At 43.3% G+C, this 23,775-nt stretch overlaps 1 non-coding gene across 1 annotated transcript; it reads right to left on the reverse strand.

The window, feature by feature from the left end:
• Nucleotides 1-16,643: 16,643 nt before the first annotated feature.
• Nucleotides 16,644-21,403, reverse strand: LOC121575668. The gene is made up of 3 exons (XR_006661928.1): nucleotides 20,796-21,403; nucleotides 19,943-20,000; nucleotides 16,644-18,211 (listed from the first exon to the last, which is right to left on the reverse strand). It is a non-coding gene; the product is annotated as an uncharacterized LOC121575668 (transcript).
• Nucleotides 21,404-23,775: the final 2,372 nt, after the last annotated feature.

The raw sequence follows: 23,775 nt of genomic DNA on the forward strand, positions 1-23,775 counted from the left end.
ATAATTGTTGTAAACTACAGCGGTTCAATGTTTTCTAGGAATAGACTAACTTAGTTTATTCAGCTAACTTGGTACAGTATTCTTCAGTGAAAACCGTCCAGGGCACTGAATCCTATAACGCCACAGCCAACTAGCATGCCAGCCTCCAACAACACGGTTTAGCACCAATACTCGGCCACAACAAACCACCAGTGTGTCAACACGCCAAGCAGATCATTCGTGTCCGTGTCTAACGTTGTGTAAAGTTCTGGGTTAATCCCATAACACCACTGTAGAGACTCCCAGGACAGACAGGGCCTCATAACACCACTGTAGTGACTCCCAGCACAGACAGGGGCTCATAATATCACTGTAGAGACTCCCAGCACAGACAGGGCCTCATAACACCACTGTAGAGACTCCCAGCACAGACAGGGCCTCATAACACCACTGTAGTGACTCCCAGCACAGACAGGGCCTCATAACACCACTGTAGAGACTCCCAGCACAGACAGGGCCTCATAACACCACTGTAGTGACTCCCAGCACAGACAGGGGCTCATAACACCACTGTAGAGACTCCCAGCACAGACAGGGCCTCATAACACCACTGTAGTGACTCCCAGCACAGACAGGGGCTCATAATACCACTGTAGAGACTCCCAGCACAGACAGGGCCTCATAACACCACTGTAGAGACTCCCAGCACAGACAGGGCCTCATAAAACCACTGTAGTGATTCCCAGCACAGACAGGCGCTCATAACACCACTTGTAGTGGCTCCCAGCACAGACAGGGCCTCATAACACCACTGTAGAGACTCCCAGCACAGAGAGGTCCTGATAACACCACTGTAGAGACTCCCAGCACAGAGAGGTCCTGATTACGGAGAGATCAGAAACAGCATCCAACCAGCTGGTTCCCCAATAGGGCTGTAACAATGAGAGAATAGAAACAGCATCCAACCAGCTGGCTCCCAGTAGGGCTGTAACAATGAGAGAATAGAAACAGCATCCAACCAGCTGGCTCCCAGTAGGGCTGTAACAATGAGAGAATAGAAACAGCATCCAATCAGCTGGCTCCCAGTAGGGCTGTAGCAATGAGAGAATAGAAACAGCATCCAACCAGCTGGCTCCCAGTAGGGCTGTAACAATGAGAGAATAGAAACAGCATCCAACCAGCTGGCTCCCAGAAGGGCTGTAACAATGAGAGAATAGAAACAGCATCCAACCAGCTGGCTCCCAGTAGGGCTGTAACAATGAGAGAATAGAAACAGCATCCAACCAGCTGGCTCCCAGTAGGGCTGTAACAATGAGAGAATAGAAACAGCATCAAACCAGCTGGCTCCCAGTAGGGCTGTAACAATGAGAGAATAGAAACAGCATCCAACCAGCTGGCTCCCAGTAGGGCTGTAACAATGAGAGAATAGAAACAGCATCCAACCAGCTGGCTCCCAGTAGGGCTGTAACAATGAGAGAATAGAAACAGCATCCAACCAGCTGGCTCCCAGTAGGGCTGTAACAATGAGAAAATAGAAACAGCATCCAACCAGCTGGCTCCCAGTAGGGTTGTAACAAAATGACTGAATAGAAACACATGATGCTATTGCCTATTGCCATCCTGTCTCTAATGAGGTGCATGGTGTGTGTTTGGTAACTAGTAAAACCATACCACTAGTACCTGGTTCTGTTTAGTCCTGTAAAGTCCGTTCAAATGTCAGTAACGTTTAATATAGCCAACAGGTTCAATTCATTATGCTGAGAAAGACATGCAATATTACATTATGCTACTGGCTCTTGGTTGAGGCACTCGTCTTGGCCAGCTGATCGATGTGTGTTAGATTAAATCACTCCACCATCCCATCACATTGTGGATGATAAGGACTGGTCCTTGTCTTAAATCACTCCACCATCCCATCACATCGTGGAAAGATAAGGACTGGTCCTGGTCTTAAATCACTCCACCCCCCACCCCCATCACATTGTGGATGATAAGAACTGGTCCTTGTCTTAAATCACTCCACCACCCCCATCACATTGTGGATGATAAGGACTGGTCCTTGTCTTAAATCACTCCACCACCCCATCACATTGTGGATGATAAGGACTGGTCCTGTCTTAAATCACTCCACCACCCCATCACATTGTGGATGATAAGGACTGGTCCTGTCTTAAATCACTCCACCATCCCATCACATTGTGGATGATAACACTGGTCCTGGTCTTAAATCACTCCACCACCCCATCACATTGTGGATGATAAGGACTGGTCCTTGTCTTAAATCACTCCACCACCCCATCACATTGTGGATGATAAGGACTGGTCTTTGTCTTAAATCACTCCACCACCCCATCACATTGTGGATGATAAGGACTGGTCCTTGTCTTAAATCACTCCACCACCCTATCACATTGTGGATGATAAGGACTGGTCTTTGTCTTAAATCACTCCACCACCCCATCACATTGTGGATGATAAGGACTGGTCCTGTCTTAAATCACTCCACCATCCCATCACATTGTGGATGATAACACTGGTCCTGGTCTTAAATCACTCCACCACCCCATCACATTGTGGATGATAAGGACTGGTCCTTGTCTTAAATCACTCCACCACCCCATCACATTGTGGATGATAAGGACTGGTCTTTGTCTTAAATCACTCCACCACCCCATCACATTGTGGATGATAAGGACTGGTCCTTGTCTTAAATCACTCCACCACCCTATCACATTGTGGATGATAAGGACTGGTCTTTGTCTTAAATCACTCCACCACCCCATCACATTGTGGATGATAAGGACTGGTCCTGGTCTTAAATCACTCCACCACCCCCATCACATTGTGGATGATAAGGACTGGTCCTGGTCTTAAATCACTCCACCACCCCATCACATTGTGGATGATAAGGACTGGTCCTGGTCTTAAATCACTACACCACCCCATCACATTGTGGATGATAAGGACTGGTCTTTGTCTTAAATCACTCCACCACCCCATCACATTGTGGATGATAAGGACTGGTCCTGTCTTAAATCACTCCACCACCCCATCACATTGTGGATGATAAGGACTGGTCTTAAATCACTACACCATCCCATCACATTGTGGATGATAAGGACTGGTCCTGGTCTTAAATCACTCCACCACCCCATCACATTGTGGATGATAAGGACTGGTCCTTGTCTTAAATCACTCCACCATCCCATCACATTGTGGATGATAAGGACTGGTCCTGGTCTTCAATCACTCCACCACCCCATCACAAAGGTGACTTAGAAAATAATAATATCTCTCATAAATGAATAATTTCCAATGGGAGCAAATGAGCTCCCTTGGCAGAACATGCAAGTAGCTGGGCAGAGCCAAGCACTCTGATGACAAGTGACGTCATCCGAGTCCGCAGCTGAACACTGTATGCCGGAAAGGTGATTTAGAAAACAATAATATCTCTCATAAATGAATCCTATATTACATGATGTTACCATCTCTGAATGTTGTGACCTAACTGTGATGAATATAAAGTTAATCTCTTTCTACCTCAGAGACTTTGACCTAGCTCTATGATGTAATGACAGGTGGAATCAGTAAATGATTAATAGGGCTCATAAATAACATATTATTCCAGGACAGGTAGAGAAATGATTTAATCAAGGTTTAATCAAGCTAAACATCCTCTCTCCATCCACCTATAGTGTACCCATCCACAGAACCTCTGGGATTATAATGTTTACACTATTCCACTTCAATGGCATGTACTGATTATTGACTGGTTACCAGGGGTTGGAACCAACATTATTTTCCATTCGTTTCATTCTGAACAGAACCACTATTTTTTTCGTTTCGTTCCACTGTTCCGACCAGCAAGATAAAGTTCTCAACCGGTTCGAACCAAAAAAAAGTACTGGTTCCTTTCTGTTCCTTTTTTAACCTGTGAAATCAATAGTTTTTTACATTTAGCTCATTAAATTACTTCAAGCCAAGCTTGTTGTTTACATGCGTGATGGACAGACAAGTGTAGCCCATGGCGCAAGATGCGACTGACATTTTGCAGTTGGGGAGAGAGCGAGAGAGGGGTCTTGGCTAGAAGGGATCCAGCTTTTGTCAAATTAATGTAATATTTGACCAGAGAGGGTTGAGGAGGAGGCTTGAAGCAATGGACATCTTGTTATGACATGCATTATAAAAATTAGGTCCACATAATTATACCTAGGAGGCGCAGCTTCTATGGAGGAACTTTGAATGTCCTTTTATCTATCTAGCTAACAAGCTTGTGTGTGCAGAGCGGCACCAGAATTAAAAACACGTCTTCCCTTTTTGTAGTTAATAAATCCAACGTGATAACTAGGCCTATAGTATCCGTGACTAGCATTGAAAATGTTAATCCATTCTTCTCTAGCTGATTAAAAATCTCTCTCCCCATAGCCCCGGGAAGATGTTTGGAGGTGGGGGTGCAGACATGTTTTTTTAGCCTGTGCTACAGACGGTTCCGTATATCAGTCCCGCATACAGGACTAGTAAAGGCCTAGTGCAAGTTTTTTTTTTTTTTTTACTGTTAAAGTTTTTTAATGACTTTTAAAAAATCTGATCTTTCAGGGGATGCTGCAAAACCCTCAGCACCCTTACTTCAGGCTGCTATGTCTCTCCCTATCTTCTGAATGAAGCTTGTAATGTCAGTACAGTTGCCTATGCTTCAGAGGGGGAGAGCAGGTAGCTGAAACACACACAGGCACAGGCAAAGAGTTCCAGCTGTCAGGCAGACACAAATATGTTTCTGAGTGACAGAGTGAGGGCTTTGCATAGTTGCGTTTTTTGTGGGACTAGAATTAAATGCCTGGAACGTAAAATTACATTATTAAACGGTTCCCATGCTTTTAAAAGAATGGTTCTGTTCCAGAACAGTATGGATCGCTTTCGTTCCAGGTTCCGTTTCTGTTTATTTTCCGGCTTTCTGTTCTGTTCCCTGAACAAAACCTTGTCCTGTACATTCATGAGGAACCTTGTATTTTCACTATGCTGATCAGCTCATTGTGTACAACACAGTCCTGACTGTAGTCTGCCAAGGTCATTCTAAAGAGCAGAGAAGTCAGACTGTCTGGTGTGGTGGTATATACCCAGAATGCATTACTTGCAGAGCCAGGCTGGTGTTTGGCTAATCAGCCCATGCAGGGGGGCGATGGTGAGACGTACAGAGAGAGATCTAACGCTTTCATAACATACTATAACCATCGCACAATCACTACTGCTACTGTTAACATCTCTGTTATAACATACTGTAACCACCGTACCATCACTACTGCTACTGTTAACGTCGCTATTATAACATACTGTAACCACCGTACCATCACTACTGCTACTGTTAATGTCTCTGTCTCTGGAGGAAGAAGGCAGTCTGCTGCCAGGCAGAACACAGAGAGGAAGAAGGCAGTCTGCTGCCAGGCAGAACACAGAGAGGAAGAAGGCAGTCTGCTGCCAGGCAGAACACAGAGAGGAAGAAGGCAGTCTGCTGCCAGGCAGAACACAGAGAGGAAGAAAGCAGTCTGCTGCCAGGCAGAACACAGAGAGGAAGAAGGCAGTCTACTGCCAGGCAGAACACAGAGAGGAAGAAGGCAGTCTGCTGCCAGGCAGAACACAGAGAGGAAGAAGGCAGTTTTCTGCCATGCAGAACACAGAGAGGAAGAAGGCAGTCTGCTGCCAGACAGAACACAGACAGGAAGAAGGCAGTCTGCTGCCAGGCAGAACACAGAGAGGAAGAAGGCAGTCTGCTGCCAGGCAGAACACAGAGAGGAAGAAGGCAGTCTGCTGCCATGCAGAACACAGAGAGGAAGAAGGCGGTCTGCTGCCAAGCAGAACACAGAGAGGAAGAAGGCAGTCTGCTGCCATGCAGAACACAGAGAGGAAGAAGGCAGTCTGCTGCCAGGCAGAACACAGAGAGGAAGAAGGCAGTCTGCTGCCATGCAGAACACAGAGAGGAAGAAGGCAGTCTGCTGCCAGGCAGAACACAGAGAGGAAGAAGGCAGTCTGCTGCCAGGCAGAACACAGAGAGGAAGAAGGCAGTCTGCTGCCAGGCAGAACACAGAGAGGAAGAAGGCAGTCTGCTGCCAGGCAGAACACAGAGAGGAAGAAGGCAGTCTGCTGCCAGGCAGAACACAGAGAGGAAGAAGGCAGTTTTCTGCCATGCAGAACACAGAGAGGAAGAAGGCAGTCTGCTGCCAGGCAGAACACAGAGAGGAAGAAGGCAGTATGCTGCCAGATAGAACACAGAGAGGAAGAAGGCAGTCTGCTGCCAGGCAGAACACAGAGAGGAAGAAGGCAGTCTGCTGCCATGCAGAACACAGAGAGGAAGAAGGCAGTCTGCTGCCAAGCAGAACACAGAGAGGAAGAAGGCAGTCTGCTGCCATGCAGAACACAGAGAGGAAGAAGGCAGTCTGCTGCCAGGCAGAACACAGAGAGGAAGAAGGCAGTCTGCTGCCAGGCAGAACACAGAGAGGAAGAAGGCAGTCTGCTGCCAGGCAGAACACAGAGAGGAAGAAGGCAGTCTGCTGCCAGGCAGAACACAGAGAGGAAGAAGGCAGTCTGCTGCCAGGCAGAACACAGAGAGGAAGAAGGCAGTCTGCTGCCAGGCAGAACACAGAGAGGAAGAAGGCAGTCTGCTGCCAGGCAGAACACAGAGAGGAATAAGGTTGAGAGGAAAGATGGAGGAATTGCAGAGTGTCTCCTTACGTCTTTACTGGCTGGGTTGTGATTTTGACCTGGCTGGGTTGTGATTTTGACCTGGCTGGGTTGTGATTTTGACCTGGCTGGGTTGTGATTTTGACCTGGCTGGGTTGTGATTTTGACCTGGCTGGGTTGTGATTTTGACCTGGCCGGGTTGTGAATTTGACCTGGCCGGGTTGTGATTTTGACATGGCCGGGTTGTGGTTTGTTCATTTGTCCTTAGCTTCATCTTTTGATTTTCATCCGTCTCTGTGTAATCTTAATTTGACCGCCTCACATTGCAACTGAGAGGAGGAAGGAGTGAGTTAATCCCTGTTGTGTCGTAGACCAATTAAAGCCTACTGTAACTCTTGATATGACAGTAATGGCTGTAGTAAACAGGCTTCAGGGTTCAGGCACCTCATCATGTTGTTGATGATATGTTGGGGATCCCCAAAACAAAGCCTCTGCCTGGGGTACAGCAGGTGGCCATCTGGCCAATCAGCTGTAAGTCAACAGGACCAGTTTGGGGGTAAGAGGGGGAACCCCTGGACTGGAACTGATTGCCATGTGAATTAGAGTACTGGGGCTCTGCCAAATCAGGTTGTTTGGTTAGTGCTAGGCTAGCAGCGTGACAACACAGGATAACTGTCTGCTCATCAGTAATGACCTGATGACTGTATGTACTGTATGTTAATGTCAATAATCAGGAAATATTATGCAGCAGAACTGTTGGATACCACTAGGTTCTGTTTCAGTTTGATTATCAGGAAATATTATGCAACAGAACTGTTGGATACCACTAGGTTCTGTTTCAGTTTGATAATCAGGAAATATTATGCAACAGAACTGTTGGATACCACTAGGTTCTGTTTCAGTTTGATAATCAGGAAATATTATGCAACAGAACTGTTAGATACCACTAGGTTCTGTTTCAGTTTGATAATCAGGAAATATTATGCAACAGAACTGTTGGATACCACTAGGTTCTGTTTCAGTTTGATAATCAGGAAATATTATGCAACAGAACTGTCGGATACCACTAGGTTCTGTTTCAGTTTGATAATCAGGAAATATTATGCAACAGAACTGTTAGATACCACTAGGTTCTGTTTCAGTTTGATAATCAGGAAATATTATGCAACAGAACTGTTAGATACCACTAGGTTCTGTTTCAGTTTGATAATCAGGAAATATTATGCAGCAGAACTGTTAGATACCACTAGGTTCTGTTTCAGTTTGATAATCAGGAAATATTATGCAACAGAACTGTCGGATACCACTAGGTTCTGTTTCAGTTTGATAATCAGGAAATATTATGCAACAGAACTGTTAGATACCACTAGGTTCTGTTTCAGTTTGATAATCAGGAAATATTATGCAACAGAACTGTTAGATACCACTAGGTTCTGTTTCAGTTTGATAATCAGGAAATATTATGCAACAGAACTGTTAGATACCACTAGGTTCTGTTTCAGTTTGATAATCAGGAAATATTATGCAACAGAACTGTTGGATACCACTAGGTTCTGTTTCAGTTTGATAATCAGGAAATATTATGCAACAGAACTGTTAGATACCACTAGGTTCTGTTTCAGTTTGATAATCAGGAAATATTATGCAACAGAACTGTTGGATACCACTAGGTTCTGTTTCAGTTTGATAATCAGGAAATATTATGCAACAGAACTGTCGGATACCACTAGGTTCTGTTTCAGTTTGATAATCAGGAAATATTATGCAACAGAACTGTTAGATACCACTAGGTTCTGTTTCAGTTTGATAATCAGGAAATATTATGCAACAGAACTGTTAGATACCACTAGGTTCTGTTTCAGTTTGATAATCAGGAAATATTATGCAGCAGAACTGTTAGATACCACTAGGTTCTGTTTCAGTTTGATAATCAGGAAATATTATGCAACAGAACTGTCGGATACCACTAGGTTCTGTTTCAGTTTGATAATCAGGAAATATTATGCAACAGAACTGTTAGATACCACTAGGTTCTGTTTCAGTTTGATAATCAGGAAATATTATGCAACAGAACTGTCGGATACCACTAGGTTCTGTTTCAGTTTGATAATCAGGAAATATTATGCAGCAGAACTGTCGGATACCAGTAGGTTCTGTTTCAGTTTGATAATCAGGAAATATTATGCAACAGAACTGTCGGATACCACTAGGTTCTGTTTCAGTTTGATAATCAGGAAATATTATGCAGCAGAACTGTTAGATACCACTAGGTTCTGTTTCAGTTTGGTTCAGGTGTGAGCAGCAGTAGAGGTCTGATAGAAATGTAGGTTATGTGCTGTAGTAAATGTTAACTCCAACATAATAACATATAAATAATACATATCCCAATACATATCAATGGACTGGTATCATTTGGAAGGATTTCAGATATTGGACTGAGGTGTATTAAGGGATTTTCCCTCCAAATGTAATAGTTATATAACAGTTATCAAGTGGTTCCTTTCATCATTCAGACTTAATGGAATTATTTGTTTGATGTAGTTTCCCTCAGGCAGTTTAAACCTCAAATAAAATCTACATTTTGACACAGAATGACAATTGTCACTCAAAGAGATGTCTCAATATAAAACTTTGAATAGAGAGGAGGAATAGAAAGTTTAAATTCTTAACCTTTTATTTCTGTATTTATAGTCATTTTAATATTTTTAACCTTATTTCTGTATTCATAATAATGTTGTAATTTTCACTGAAACTAATGACTTTCAAAGGTCAATAAATAAAAAATAAAAAACATTATCCACTACTAAGTCACAGAGACAGCATTTTATAGTCTAAAGCACAGAAACAGAATAGAGACAGTCGTCCACCACAGTTAGTCACAGAGACGGTACAGAGACAGAATAGAGACAGAGTCGTCCACCACAGTTAGTCACAGAGACAGAATAGAGACAGTCGTCCACCACAGTTAGTCACAGAGACAGTACAGAGACAGAATAGAGACAGAGTCGTCCATCACAGTTAGTCACAGAGACAGTACAGAGACAGACAGAATAGAGACAGTCGTCCACCACAGTTACAGTGGGGAAAAAAAGTATTTAGTCAGCCACCAATTGTGCAAGTTCTCCCACTTAAAAAGATGAGAGAGGCCTGTAATTTTCATCATAGGTACACGTCAACTATGACTGACAAAATCAGAAAAAAAATCCAGAAAATCACATTGTAGGATTTTTAATGAATTTATTTGCAAATTATGGTGGAAAATAAGTATTTGGTCAATAACAAAAGTTTCTCAATACTTTGTTATATACCCTTTGTTGGCAATGACACAGGTCAAACGTTTTCTGTAAGTCTTCACAAGGTTTTCACACACTGTTGCTGGTATTTTGGCCCATCCCTCCATGCAGATCTCCTCTAGAGCAGTGATGTTTTGGGGCTGTCGCTGGGCAACACAGACTTTCAACTCCCTCCAAAGATTTTCTATGGGGTTGAGATCTGGAGACTGGCTAGGCCACTCCAGGACCTTGAAATGCTTCTTACGAAGCCACTCCTTCGTTGCCCGGGCGGTGTGTTTGGGATCATTGTCATGCTGAAAGACCCAGCCACGTTTCATCTTCAATGCCCTTGCTGATGGAAGGTTTTCACTCAAAATCTCACGATACATGGCCCCATTCATTCTTTCCTTTACACGGATCAGTCGTCCTGGTCCCTTTGCAGAAAAACAGCCCCAAAGCATGATGTTTCCACCCCCATGCTTCACAGTAGGTATGGTGTTCTTTGGATGCAACTCAGCATTCTTTGTCCTCCAAACACGACGAGTTGAGTTTTTACCAAAAAGTTATATTTTGGTTTCATCTGACCATATGACATTCTCCCAATCCTCTTCTGGATCATCCAAATGCACTCTAGCAAACTTCAGACGGGACTGGACATGTACTGGCTTAAGCAGGGGGACACGTCTGGCACTGCAGGATTTGAGTCCCTGGCGGCGTAGTCTGTTACTGATGGTAGGCTTTGTTACTTTGGTCCCAGCTCTCTGCAGGTCATTCACTAGGTCCCCCCGTGTGGTTCTGGGATTTTTGATCACCGTTCTTGTGATCATTTTGACCCACGGGTGAGATCTTGCGTGGAGCCCCAGATCGAGGGAGATTATCAGTGGTCTTGTATGTCTTCCATTTCCTAATAATTGCTCCCACAGTTGATTTCTTCAAACCAAGCTGCTTACCTATTGCAGATTCAGTCTTCCCAGCCTGGTGCAGGTCTACAATTTTGTTTCTGGTGTCCTTTGACAGCTCTTTGGTCTTGGCCATAGTGAAGTTTGGAGTGTGACTGTTTGAGGTTGTGGACAGGTGTCTTTTATACTGATAACAAGTTCAAACAGGTGCCATTAATACAGGTAACGAGTGGAGGACAGAGGAGCCTCTTAAAGAAGAAGTTACAGGTCTGTGAGAGCCAGAAATCTTGCTTGTTTGTAGGTGACCAAATACTTATTTTCCACCATAATTTGCAAATAAATTCATTAAAAATCGTACAATGTGATTTTCTGGATTTTTTTTTCTCAATTTGTCTGTCATAGTTGACGTGTACCTATGATGAATATTACAGGCCTCTCTCATCTTAAGTGGGAGAACTTGCACAATTGGTGGCTGACTAAATACTTTTTTCCCCCACTGTAGTCACAGAGACAGTACAGAGACAGAATAGAGACAGAGTCGTCCATCACAGTTAGTCACAGAGACAGTACAGAGACAGAATAGAGACAGAGTCGTCCACCACAGTTAATCACAGAGACAGTATAGAGACAGAATAGAGACAGAGTCGTCCACCACAGTTAATCACATAGACAGTACAGAGACAGAATAGAGACAGAGTCGTCCACCACAGTTAGTCACAGAGACAGTACAGAGACAGAATAGAGACAGAGTCGTCCATCACAGTTAGTCACAGAGACAGTACAGAGACAGAATAGAGACAGAGTCGTCCACCACAGTTAATCACAGAGACAGTATAGAGACAGAATAGAGACAGTCGTCCACCACAGTTAATCACAGAGACAGGGTCGCCCACCACAATTAGTCACAGAGACAGTACAGAGACAGTCATCCATCACAGTTAGTCACAGGGACAGTACAGAGTGCCGCTACTCCACCACAATCTGTAGGAACCTGTAACTCCATCCTGGCAGCCTCAGCTTCCAGCTCCAGCCTTTGTTGCAGCAGCGGTATTTCCCGTGCATATTGATGCCTGATTGCTGATATCACCTCAGGGTCGTGTTGTGTGACAAGGCTGTTGTTCCAGCCACCCCCAGCAGCCTTGGTCCTCTGTGATCCGGTCAGGGTCTTGGCAGCCTCTCCTTCCCCCTTAATCACTGCTCCTCCGGGGGCTAAGCCTCTCTGACGCTGGCCTCCTTAGAAGAGCTTGGCATTTGTCAGAGATCTCATTTCTGTAATTCATTGAGGGTCTCCGGGGAGATGGAGTTGGCACAGGTTCTCTATCCTCTCTCCCTCCGACTGGAGCTTTGTAATACACCAGGCTAGCTACCCTGAATGGGGACTTGACCTGAAAAGGTCAGTGTCTAAATAGATTTGATATCAATGATACTAAGCTGCAGAAATAAAGTTAAACAAATTAAATCAAACTATAACTGAAGCATCACTGAGAAGTGGTTCAATGGTCAGCACATAAATGCTTTAGTGATTTGGCACATTTTCTGAAATATACTTTAAAATGTGCTATACTTAAAAGGATCAGTAAATGGGTGTACAAAACAGTTTATGAATGGTTAATTATTAGTTTATGGATAGTTTACAAATATGTAATAAACAGTTCTAAGACATGGTTGGACTTGTGCGCTTGTCACTTAGCTGATATATATGGCTGTGCTAAATATAGAGCTGATATATATGGCTGTGTTAAATACTGAACTGATATATATGGCTGTGCTAAATATTGAGCTGATATATGTGGCTGTGCTAAATACTGAGCTGATATATATGGCTGTGCTAAATACTGAGCTGATATATATGGCTGTGCTAAATATAGAGCTGATATATATGGCTGTGCTAAATACTGAGCTGATATATATGGCTGTGCTAAATATTGAGCTGATATACATGGCTGTGCTAAATACTGCGCTGATAGATGTGGCTTTGCTAAATACTGAGCTGATATATATGGCTGTGCTAAATACTGAGCTTATATATATGGTTGTGCTAAATACTGCGCTGATATATAGGGCTGTGCTAAATACTGAGCTGATATATATGGCTGTGCTAAATACTGAGCTTATATATATGGTTGTGCTAAATACTGCGCTGATATATAGGGCTGTGCTAAATACTGAGCTGATATATATGGCTGTGCTAAATACTGAGCTGATATATATGGCTGTGCTAAATACTGAGCTGATATATATGACTGTGCTAAATACTGAGCTGATGGCTGTGATAAATACTGAGCTGATATATATGGCTGTGCTAAATACTGAGCTGATATATATGGGTGTGCTGGCAATAATAATAATAATAAGAAAAATAATAATAATAAGAATAATACTTTTTTTGCAATTAACAATAATTATTTCTGTTAATTTGTGCCTGATATATATTCTACATCCTCTCTTCTTCTCTCTGGCTTCGTATTGTTTTCCTGTCCACTGGGTTTTCTGAACTACAACTCACATTTAGTTTATGAGGAAACGCCTGTTGGTGGTTTTTAAGCCAATAACTGCTTTAAATAGATGCAATTAGTAAGACGAATGAGATATTTAATCACTCTGCACCAATTAGAGTCTCATCAAGTAGTGTCCAAGAGGCAGCACGCCACACACACAGACACACACATGTGAAGTTAAATCAGGAGGGGAGAGCAGAACACACAGCTAAACCTGTTATTGCAGTTTAACATACTCAGAAGGTTTATTGAAGACAGAGCCCATCTCTAGCCTGCATATTTTATGCACTAGGCTGGCAAAATGTGTGTAATTAAAGAAGAAGGTTTTTTATTCCATAAAAACATTCCACTTGACTTATTTAGGAGACAGGTGGTAAGTGATGATGTCTGTAAACTCAGTACAAAGACCAAACCAGAACTAGAAGTAAATCTCCTGAAGCTTTCTGTAACACTGATCACAAGCTTTGTGTCTATATTAAAACTATAGCCTCTGCTCTCTCTCCTCCCCTCTCTCTCTCTCGCTCTCTCTTCTCCCCTCCTCTCTCTCTCTCTCTCTCTCTCTCTCTCTCTCTCTCTCTCTCTCTCTCTCTCTCTCTCTCTCTCTCTCTCTCTCTCCTCTCTCTCTCTCTCTCTCCCACTCTCTCCCCCTCTATCTCTCTCCTCCCCCTCTCTCTCTCCCCTCTCTCTCTCTGGCTCTCTGCTCCCCCCTCTCTCTCTCCTCTCTCTCTCTCCTCTCTATCTCTCCTCTATCTATTCTCTGTCTCTCTCTCCTCCCCCCTCTGACTGGGCAGGTCTTATCAAACAGGATGTGATGGTTTCCCATGATCTGACCACATAGTGTACACCTCGTGACACACACACACACACACGAACACACACACAGGCACACACTCACAGACGCACACACACACACACACACACACACACACACACACACACACACACACACACACACACACACACACACACACACACACACAGGCATACACACACACACACTCACACAGGCATACACACACACCACACACACACACACACACACACACACACAAGCATACACACCCGGCCACACACACACACAATCTGACCACATAGTGTACACAGGGAGAGGAGGGCTCTACCTCAAACAGGTGTGATCAGCTCTGCCCAGCAGATATTTGACAGAGTCTATGAAGAAACAGGTGTGATCATCTCAGCCCTTTTATAGCATGGGGTATGCAACTCTTTCCCTACGAGGTCCGGAGCCTGCTGGTTTTCTGTTCTACCTGATAATGAATTGCACCCAGCCGGTGTCCCAGGTCTAAACCAGTCCCTGATTAGAGGGCAACAATGAAAACATGCAGTGGAACTGGCTTCAGGTCAACGCCTACAGTGATGTGACTTACAGCAGTGGAACTGGCTTCAGGTCAACGCCTACAGTGATGTGACTTACAGCAGTGGAACTGGCTTCAGGTCAACGCCTACAGTGATGTGACTTACAGCAGTGGAACTGGCTTCAGGTCAACGCCTACAGTGATGTGACTTACAGCAGTGGAACTGGCTTCAGGTCAACGCCTACAGTGATGTGACTTACAGCAGTGGAACTGGCTTCAGGTCAACGCCTACAGTGATGTGACTTACAGCAGTGGAACTGGCTTCAGGTCAACGCCTACAGTGATGTGACTTACAGCAATGGAACTGGCTTCAGGTCAACGCCTACAGTGATGTGACTTACAGCAGTGGAACTGGCTTCAGGTCAACGCCTACAGTGATGTGACTTACAGCAGTGGAACTGGCTTCAGGTCAACGCCTACAGTGATGTGACTTACAGCAGTGGAACTGGCTTCAGGTCAACGCCTACAGTGATGTGACTTACAGCAGTGGAACTGGCTTCAGGTCAACGCCTACAGTGATGTGACTTACAGCAGTGGAACTGGCTTCAGGTCAACGCCTACAGTGATGTGACTTACTGGCCAGTTGCTCTGGACAAGAACGTCTACTAGATGACTAAATACGAAAATGACTGAAAAGAATAACTGCAGTCATAATGATGTGGTCCTCTTCCTGAGATAGAGGACTGTAACTCTGTTTCCAGTCATCTCTGTGAGTGTGACGGTGTTAGCGTACAGTCAGACTATTTAACCCTGAGCCATCACAACAACAGACATGACACACCATAACAGCAGGGTTGCCCAGGCCTTAAGGGTGTTCACTATGTATAGACCAGAAACACACGGCTAGCTGACTGCTGCTCCGTCCTCAGAGGCCCAGGCCTTAAGGGTGTTCACTATGTATAGACTAGAAACACACGGCTAGCTGACTGCTGCTCCGTCCTCAGAGGCCCAGGCCTTAAGGGTGTTCACTAGGTATAGACTAGAAACACACGGCTAGCTGACTGCTGCTCCGTCCTCAAAGGCCCAGTCAATCAGGGTGTCTGTAAAACCTCCTGGACTCCCCGACTCTCTCTGGTCACGTATACAGTGGGGGAAAAAAGTATTTAGTCAGCCACCAATTGTGCAAGTTCTCCCACTTAAAAAGATGAGAGAGGCCTGTCATTTTCATCATAGGTACACGTCAACTATGACAGACAAATTGAGAATTTTTTCCCCAGAAAATCACATTGTACGATTTTTAATGAATTTATTTGCAAATTATGGTGGAAAATAAGTATTTGGTCACCTACAAACAAGCAAGATTTCTGGCTCTCACAGACCTGTAACTTCTTCTTTAAGAGGCTCCTCTGTCCTCCACTCGTTACCTGTATTAATGGCACCTGTTTGAACTTGTTATCAGTATAAAAGACACCTGTCCACAACCTCAAACAGTCACACTCCAAACTTCACTATGGCCAAGACCAAAGAGCTGTCAAAGGACACCAGAAACAAAATTGTAGACCTGCACCAGGCTGGGAAGACTGAATCTGCAATAGGTAAGCAGCTTGGTTTGAAGAAATCAACTGTGGGAGCAATTATTAGGAAATGGAAGACATACAAGACCACTGATAATCTCCCTCGATCTGGGGCTCCACGCAAGATCTCACTGTATATCCACGCCTGCATTAACTACAAAACCCTGTCCTTTGGTCTCTCTCTCTCTGTTATCTTAAACCAGGTTGTCCCCAAAAAAACATTTTTTAAAAGTATATTTCTTAACTTTCAGCATATACTGTCCTCATCAATGTAAATATCAATAGCTCAGCCTGACAAGCGGTAATCTAGAATAGATCAATCCATAAGGGCGCACAATTACAGAACCAACAGTATGTGGATTCGAGATAAGTTCTGAGACCTAAAGCAGTCAGATCAGCACTATTACAACTACTAATAACTAACCAGGACGACCCATGAAGTGTGACTGGAAACCCTTTAATGTTATGACAACTCTTCCTCTCCATCACGTGAAGGTCATGTTGTCCAACAGTGCAACACAGTAAATACTGGACAGCTGTCCTCTCACACAGACCGTGGCTCAGAGGTATAATTCACCATGAAAATCCTTACAGGGATAGCACAGCAATCTGATGCAGTGATTGGAGGTTACTTTGGTCCTTCTAGTCCTCAGAACAATCTGATGCAGTGATTGGAGGTTAGTTTGGTCCTTCCAGTCCTCAGAACAATCTGATGCAGTGATTGGAGGTTACTTTGGTCCTTCCAGTCCTCAGAACAATCTGATGCAGTGATTGGAGGTTAGTTTGGTCCTTCTAGTCCTCAGAACAATCTGATGCAGTGATTGGAGGTTAGTTTGGTCCTTCCAGTCCTCAGAACAATCTGATGCAGTGATTGGAGGTTAGTTTGGTCCTTCTAGTCCTCAGAACAATCTGATGCAGTGATTGGAGGTTAGTTTGGTCCTTCTAGTCCTCAGAACAAGCTCCAGCCATAGCATCTATTCTTCTTCTCCAACAGTTACAGCCAAATGTTATCAAATCATCAACAATCAAATCAAATCAGACATCTAAAGTCTGGTTTTCACATTGGTTAAAATTGCCCAAAACGTCAACATTTCAAATTCCTAAATTAAATAAATACAAGAGGAAAAACAATTGAAGGCAATATAAAACAAGGGAATTTAGACTTTACCAAATAGTTTTAGTACACATTTTAGTCTGCTCTTCCAGCTTTGAGTGAGGCCTTTACATGCTACATGCTTGTTAAACCTATAACATTGCAATAGAACTGAAACAATACGTTGAAATATAACACTGCAAAATGAACTGATGTGATGTGAAGAGTCTATCAACACAACATCTTGATTTATTATTATTTCATCCACTTCAAAGTGAAAACACATTATTTACATAACAAAAGGTTTTAATAAAAATATCTTATAATTACAATAGTCTATTTGAGCATAATAGATATGTTCTTCCACATAGAGCATCTGTTTCTACATAGACAATCTTAATTGTCTCCAGTCATTTGTTCCTCTTTACAATATGAAACATGTTTATCTCATGGAAAACACGTACAATTATTTTCCTGTTTAGTAAAGTTTCACACTGTAGGTTTAGTTATTTTTATTTTATAAACCGGTATTTGTCACATTTTATAAACTGGTATTTGACGTTCAACAAGCTCGAGTTTCCAGCATGACCTCACAACAAGGGATTCTTCATTCACCCTTTTAGATTCTAATTGTATTTCACATATAAAGTGAAGGTATGGAGAGTTAGGGGTCTGTTGGACATAGCAGTCTTTTGTTTGTTTCTAATAAATGTGTTATAAATAGGGCTTGATTTGCCAGTAGTAGGTTCTCCAGCGGGGGGATCCCCTGTGTGATAAAGCTTCCTGTGGCTGGCTGAGATTCCCTGGCTGGAGGCTGAGGCTGTGCTGGCTGTGGACTGGAGCAGCTCTCCCCTGCTCTGCTCTGCTCTCAGCTCTGCTCCCTGCTCTGTGCACCGCACCGCTCTGCACACCTGTGGACAGAATGAATAGAGGGGGTTGTGTGAACTGTCTGCTCCAGACTGACTGGCGCCACCAACACAACACAGGGCATGCTTCATCAACAAGCCAAAACAAACGGACCGGCTCAGACAACTACCCCAGTTCTCTGGCTGCTGCCTGGCAAACGGACTTCCAGTATAACACACACACAGCTGCCTGCCAGACTGCCTGTCTGTCTGCCTGCCTGTCTGACTGTCTGTCTGCCTGCCAGCCTGCCTGCCTATCTGCCAGCCTGCCTGCCTGTCTGCCTTTCTGTCTGCCTGTCTGTCTGCCTGTCTGCCTGGGTCTCAGAGCCTTACAGCTAACCTAACCAGGCTCTGATCCTCATTTACAGGCAGATGACCTTTTAACCCTCTGCTTGGAACATTGCTACACAAGAGGACAGTTATTGTGCAACACACAGCTGGCTCCTGGATGTTGTCAATAATCAGGTTCCTCAATTACACTCTGTCTACTGCTACTGCAAATTACACAGTTGTATAGATGCAACACCAACAACAATACTGCTACTACTACTCATAATAATAATCAACAACAATAATAATCATATCAATAAGCAAATCACATTTTATTTGTCACATGCACCGAATACAACAGGTGTAGACCTTACCATGAAATGCTTACTTACAAGCCCTTAACCAACAATGCAGTTTTCAGAAAATGGATTTAAGAAAATATTTACTAGATAAACTAAAGTAATAAAAAGTAAGACAATAAAATAACAATAACGAGGCTATATACAGGGGGTACCGGTACGGAGTCAATGTGTGGGGGTACAGGTTAGTGGAGGTCATTGAGGTCATTTGTACATGTAGGTAGAGTTATTAAAGTGACTATGCATCGATAATAAACATAATAATCCGGGTGGCCATTTGATTAATAATAATAATACTGCTACTACTACTATGACTCATAATTATAATAATAATAATAATAATAATACTGCTACTACTACTCATTAATAATAATAATACTGCTGCTACTACTACTCAATTATAATAATCATATTAATAATAATACTGATACTACTACTCATAATTATTATAATAATACTGCTACTACTACTCATAATTATTATAATAATACTGCTACTACTACTCATAATTATAATCATCATATTAATAATTATATTAATACTGCTACTACTACTCATTAATAATAATAATAATAATACTGCTACTACTACTCAATTATAATAATCATATTATTAATAATAATAATAATAATACTGCTACTACTACTCATAATTATAATAATCATATTAATAATAATAATACTGCTACTACTACTCAATTATAATAATCATATTAATAATAATAATACTGCTACCACTACTCATAATAATAATAATAATAATACTGCTACTACTACTCATAATTATAATAATCATATTAATAATAATATTAATAATAATACTGCTACTACTACTCATTAATAATAATAATAATACTGCTACTACTACTCAATTATAATAATCATATTATTAATAATAATAATACTGCTACTACTACTCATAATTATAATATCATATTATTAATAATAATAATAATACTGCTACTACTACTCATAATAATAATAATAATACTGCTACTACTACTCATTAATAATAATAATATGAATAATAATAATCCACATGAATTGAAGGTCTATTTAATGGAAGAGAACACACACATTGTGAAGCAGAATAATGAGCTACTACTCACCATTGGCCATTTCTCAGCGACACAAAACGGAGTCCTCCTTTTTGCCTGTTGACATCCTCTGAAATAAGGGAAAAGCGAATGAATACCACCTTACAGTCTATGAGTCAGGTAAGGTGACACAAAGCACGAGCTATGCAGAGAATGGACCAGGTGTGCGCGTTGACTCCATGACAGACCCTTCACCAGGACACAACTTATCCTCTGATCTGAGAGCATCACAGCAGGACTACAGACTCCTTCACCTCAAGCACAGGGGCCCTGTCTTTCACATGCACCAACCACTGCCACTAGAAATGATGCATTGTGCCTTTCAATAAAATGTGTCTCTGCCTTCTCAATATGGTGCTTAAATAAAATGTGTCTCTGCCAATATGCTGTTTCAATCAAATGTATCTCTGCCAATATGCTGTTTCAATAAAATGTATCTCTGCCAATATGCTGTTTCAATAAAATGTATCTCTGCCAATATGGTGTTTTAATAAAATGTATCTCTGCCAATATGCTGTTTCAATAAAATGTATCTCTGCCAATATGGTGTTTTAATAAAATGTATCTCTGCTAATATGCTGTTTCAATAAAATGTATCTCTGCCAATATGCTGTTTCAATTAAATGTGTCTCTGCCAATATGGTGTTTTCCACAAGAACATAAGGCCATTTGTTATTATACAATACAGGAATCTCCTGACTTGAAAAGGCCAATGCCACTGATCCACACCACCCATGCTATATACAGTATTCTAGACCATCCCACTGGTCACACACCGGTTGAATCAACGTTGTATCCACGTCATTTCATTGTTGAACCAACGTGGAATAGATGTTGAATTGACGTCTGTGCCAATGCTTCTTACCTGGTGGTCTATGTTGAGAACGGTTAGAGGTGTCCGATGAGAGGCGGGGGACGGCGGGCATGTCCCGGTCACGGTCCCGGTCCCGGTCACGGTCCCCGTCTGTTGTTTCAGGAGAGAAGGGTGCGTCTCTAAGGCGAGCTGCAGGTCCAAGATGTAATCTATGACATGCTGAAGGATCTCCACCTTGCTGACTTTCTTATCCCGAGGTATTGTGGGTACGAGGCGCTTGAGGCGACTGTAACAGTGGTTCATATCGTCCTGCAGACACAGCTGCTCTTCTTCCTCCGCCCTACACCGGGCGATGTTCAGGCTGTGATCCGAGAGATAGTGTAAAGAAAGCTCGTTGCTGCTGCTTGAGGTATCCTTCTGGGGGCGGACGGGAGCAGTAGCCTTCATTTTGTTAATAACGCACTGTACGGCGGGTAGAGAAAACAATCACTGGTACCAAAGACTGGAGATAATGTGTAGGCGATGAAGATGGGGATTACCGACGTAAAGACAAACTGCCAAAAGAAAACGGTCGACAAAAAAATTCTAAAGTGTAGATTCTATTCTGTCAACATCCCGTGGACCAGTCGTTTCTACTTCACCAAGCACAGTGTGAAGAATGAATAGATTCCGTACATTTATACGGGAAGGGGAGGCGCCAGCGTGCGGCTGTTTGACAGTTCGGCGGAGAAACTGGTCAATCACGAGCCGCCCGGTGCCCATGATGGAACAACACCAGCCTATAAAAATGCCTGCCTGCCTGCCTCTGCGCTGCCGTGGGTGACGCATGTCGAAGGTGTGCGTGTGTGTGTGTGTGTGTGGTCAATATATAAAATCAAATCAGTAAGGAGGCCGGAGAATATAAAATGCGAGAATGATGTGTAAACTGATCATCCTTCACTTTATATATCTTGTAAATGAAATCAAAGTTTGTTTGTCGTACACAGGATACAACAGGGTGTAAAAGGTGAAATGCTTCTTGCCAGCTACCTCTCAACAGTGCAGTGAAATGCTTCTTGCCAGCTACCTCTCAACAGTGCAGTGAAATGCTTCTTGCCAGCTACCTCTCAACAGTGCAGTGAAATGCTTCTTGCCAGTTACCTCTCAACAGTGCGGTGAAATGCTTCTTGCCAGCTACCTCTCAACAGTGCAGTGAAATCCTTCTTGCCAGTTACCTCTCAACAGTGCAGTGAAATGCTTCTTGCCAGCTACCTCTCAACAGTGCAGTGAAATGCTTCTTGCCAGCTACCTCTCAACAGTGCAGTGAAATGCTTCTTGCCAGCTACCTCTCAACAGTGCAGTGAAATGCTTCTTGCCAGTTACCTCTCAACAGTGCGGTGAAATGCTTCTTGCCAGCTACCTCTCAACAGTGCAGTGAAATCCTTCTTGCCAGTTACCTCTCAACAGTGCAGTGAAATGCTTCTTGCCAGCTACCTCTCAACAGTGCAGTGAAATGCTTCTTGCCAGCTACCTCTCAACAGTGCAGTGAAATGCTTCTTGCCAGCTACCTCTCAACAGTGCAGTGAAATGCTTCTTGCCAGTTACCACTCAACAGTGCAGTGAAATGCTTCTTGCCAGCTACCTCTCAACAGTGCAGTGAAATGCTTCTTGCCAGCTACCTCTCAACAGTGCAGTGAAATGCTTCTTGCCAGCTACCTCTCAACAGTGCAGTGAAATGCTTCTTGCCAGTTACCACTCAACAGTGCAGTGAAATGCTTCTTGCCAGCTACCTCTCAACAGTGCAGTGAAATGCTTCTTGCCAGCTACCTCTCAACAGTGCAGTGAAATGATTCTTGCCAGGTGCCTCTCAACAGTGCAGTGAAATGCTTCTTGCCAGCTACCTCTCAACAGTGCAGTGAAATGCTTCTTGCCAGCTACCTCTCAACAGTGCAGTGAAATGCTTCTTGCCAGCTACCTCTCAACAGTGCAGTGAAATGCTTCTTGCCAGCTACCTCTCAACAGTGCAGTGAAATGCTTCTTGCCAGCTACCTCTCAACAGTGCAGTGAAATGCTTCTTGCCAGTTACCTCTCAACAGTGCAGTGAAATGCTTCTTGCCAGCTACCTCTCAACAGTGCAGTGAAATCCTTCTTGCCAGTTACCTCTCAACAGTGCAGTGAAATGCTTCTTGCCAGCTACCTCTCAACAGTGCAGTGAAATGCTTCTTGCCAGCTACCTCTCAACAGTGCAGTGAAATGCTTCTTGCCAGCTACCTCTCAACAGTGCAGTGAAATGCTTATTTTCAGCTACCTCTCAACAGTGCAGTGAAATGCTTCTTGCCAGCTACCTCTCAACAGTGCAGTGAAATGCTTCTTGCCAGCTACCTCTCAACAGTGCAGTGAAATGCTTCTTGCCAGCTACCTCTCAACAGTGCAGTGAAATGCTTCTTGCCAGTTACCACTCAACAGTGCAGTGAAATGCTTCTTGCCAGCTACCTCTCAACAGTGCAGTGAAATGCTTCTTGCCAGCTACCTCTCAACAGTGCAGTGAAATGCTTCTTGCCAGCTACCTCTCAACAGTGCAGTGAAATGCTTCTTGCCAGTTACCACTCAACAGTGCAGTGAAATGCTTCTTGCCAGCTACCTCTCAACAGTGCAGTGAAATGCTTCTTGCCAGCTACCTCTCAACAGTGCAGTGAAATTATTCTTGCCAGGTGCCTCTCAACAGTGCAGTGAAATGCTTCTTGCCAGCTACCTCTCAACAGTGCAGTGAAATGCTTCTTGCCAGCTACCTCTCAACAGTGCAGTGAAATGCTTCTTGCCAGCTACCTCTCAACAGTGCAGTGAAATGCTTCTTGCCAGTTACCACTCAACAGTGCAGTGAAATGCTTCTTGCCAGCTACCTCTCAACAGTGCAGTGAAATGCTTCTTGCCAGCTACCTCTCAACAGTGCAGTGAAATGCTTCTTGCCAGGTGCCTCTCAACAGTGCAGTGAAATGCTTCTTGCCAGCTACCTCTCAACAGTGCAGTGAAATGCTTCTTGCCAGCTACCTCT

The sequence above is a fragment of the Coregonus clupeaformis genome, chromosome 17 (assembly GCF_020615455.1).
Source record: "Coregonus clupeaformis isolate EN_2021a chromosome 17, ASM2061545v1, whole genome shotgun sequence".
Classification (NCBI taxonomy): Eukaryota; Metazoa; Chordata; class Actinopteri; order Salmoniformes; family Salmonidae; genus Coregonus; species Coregonus clupeaformis.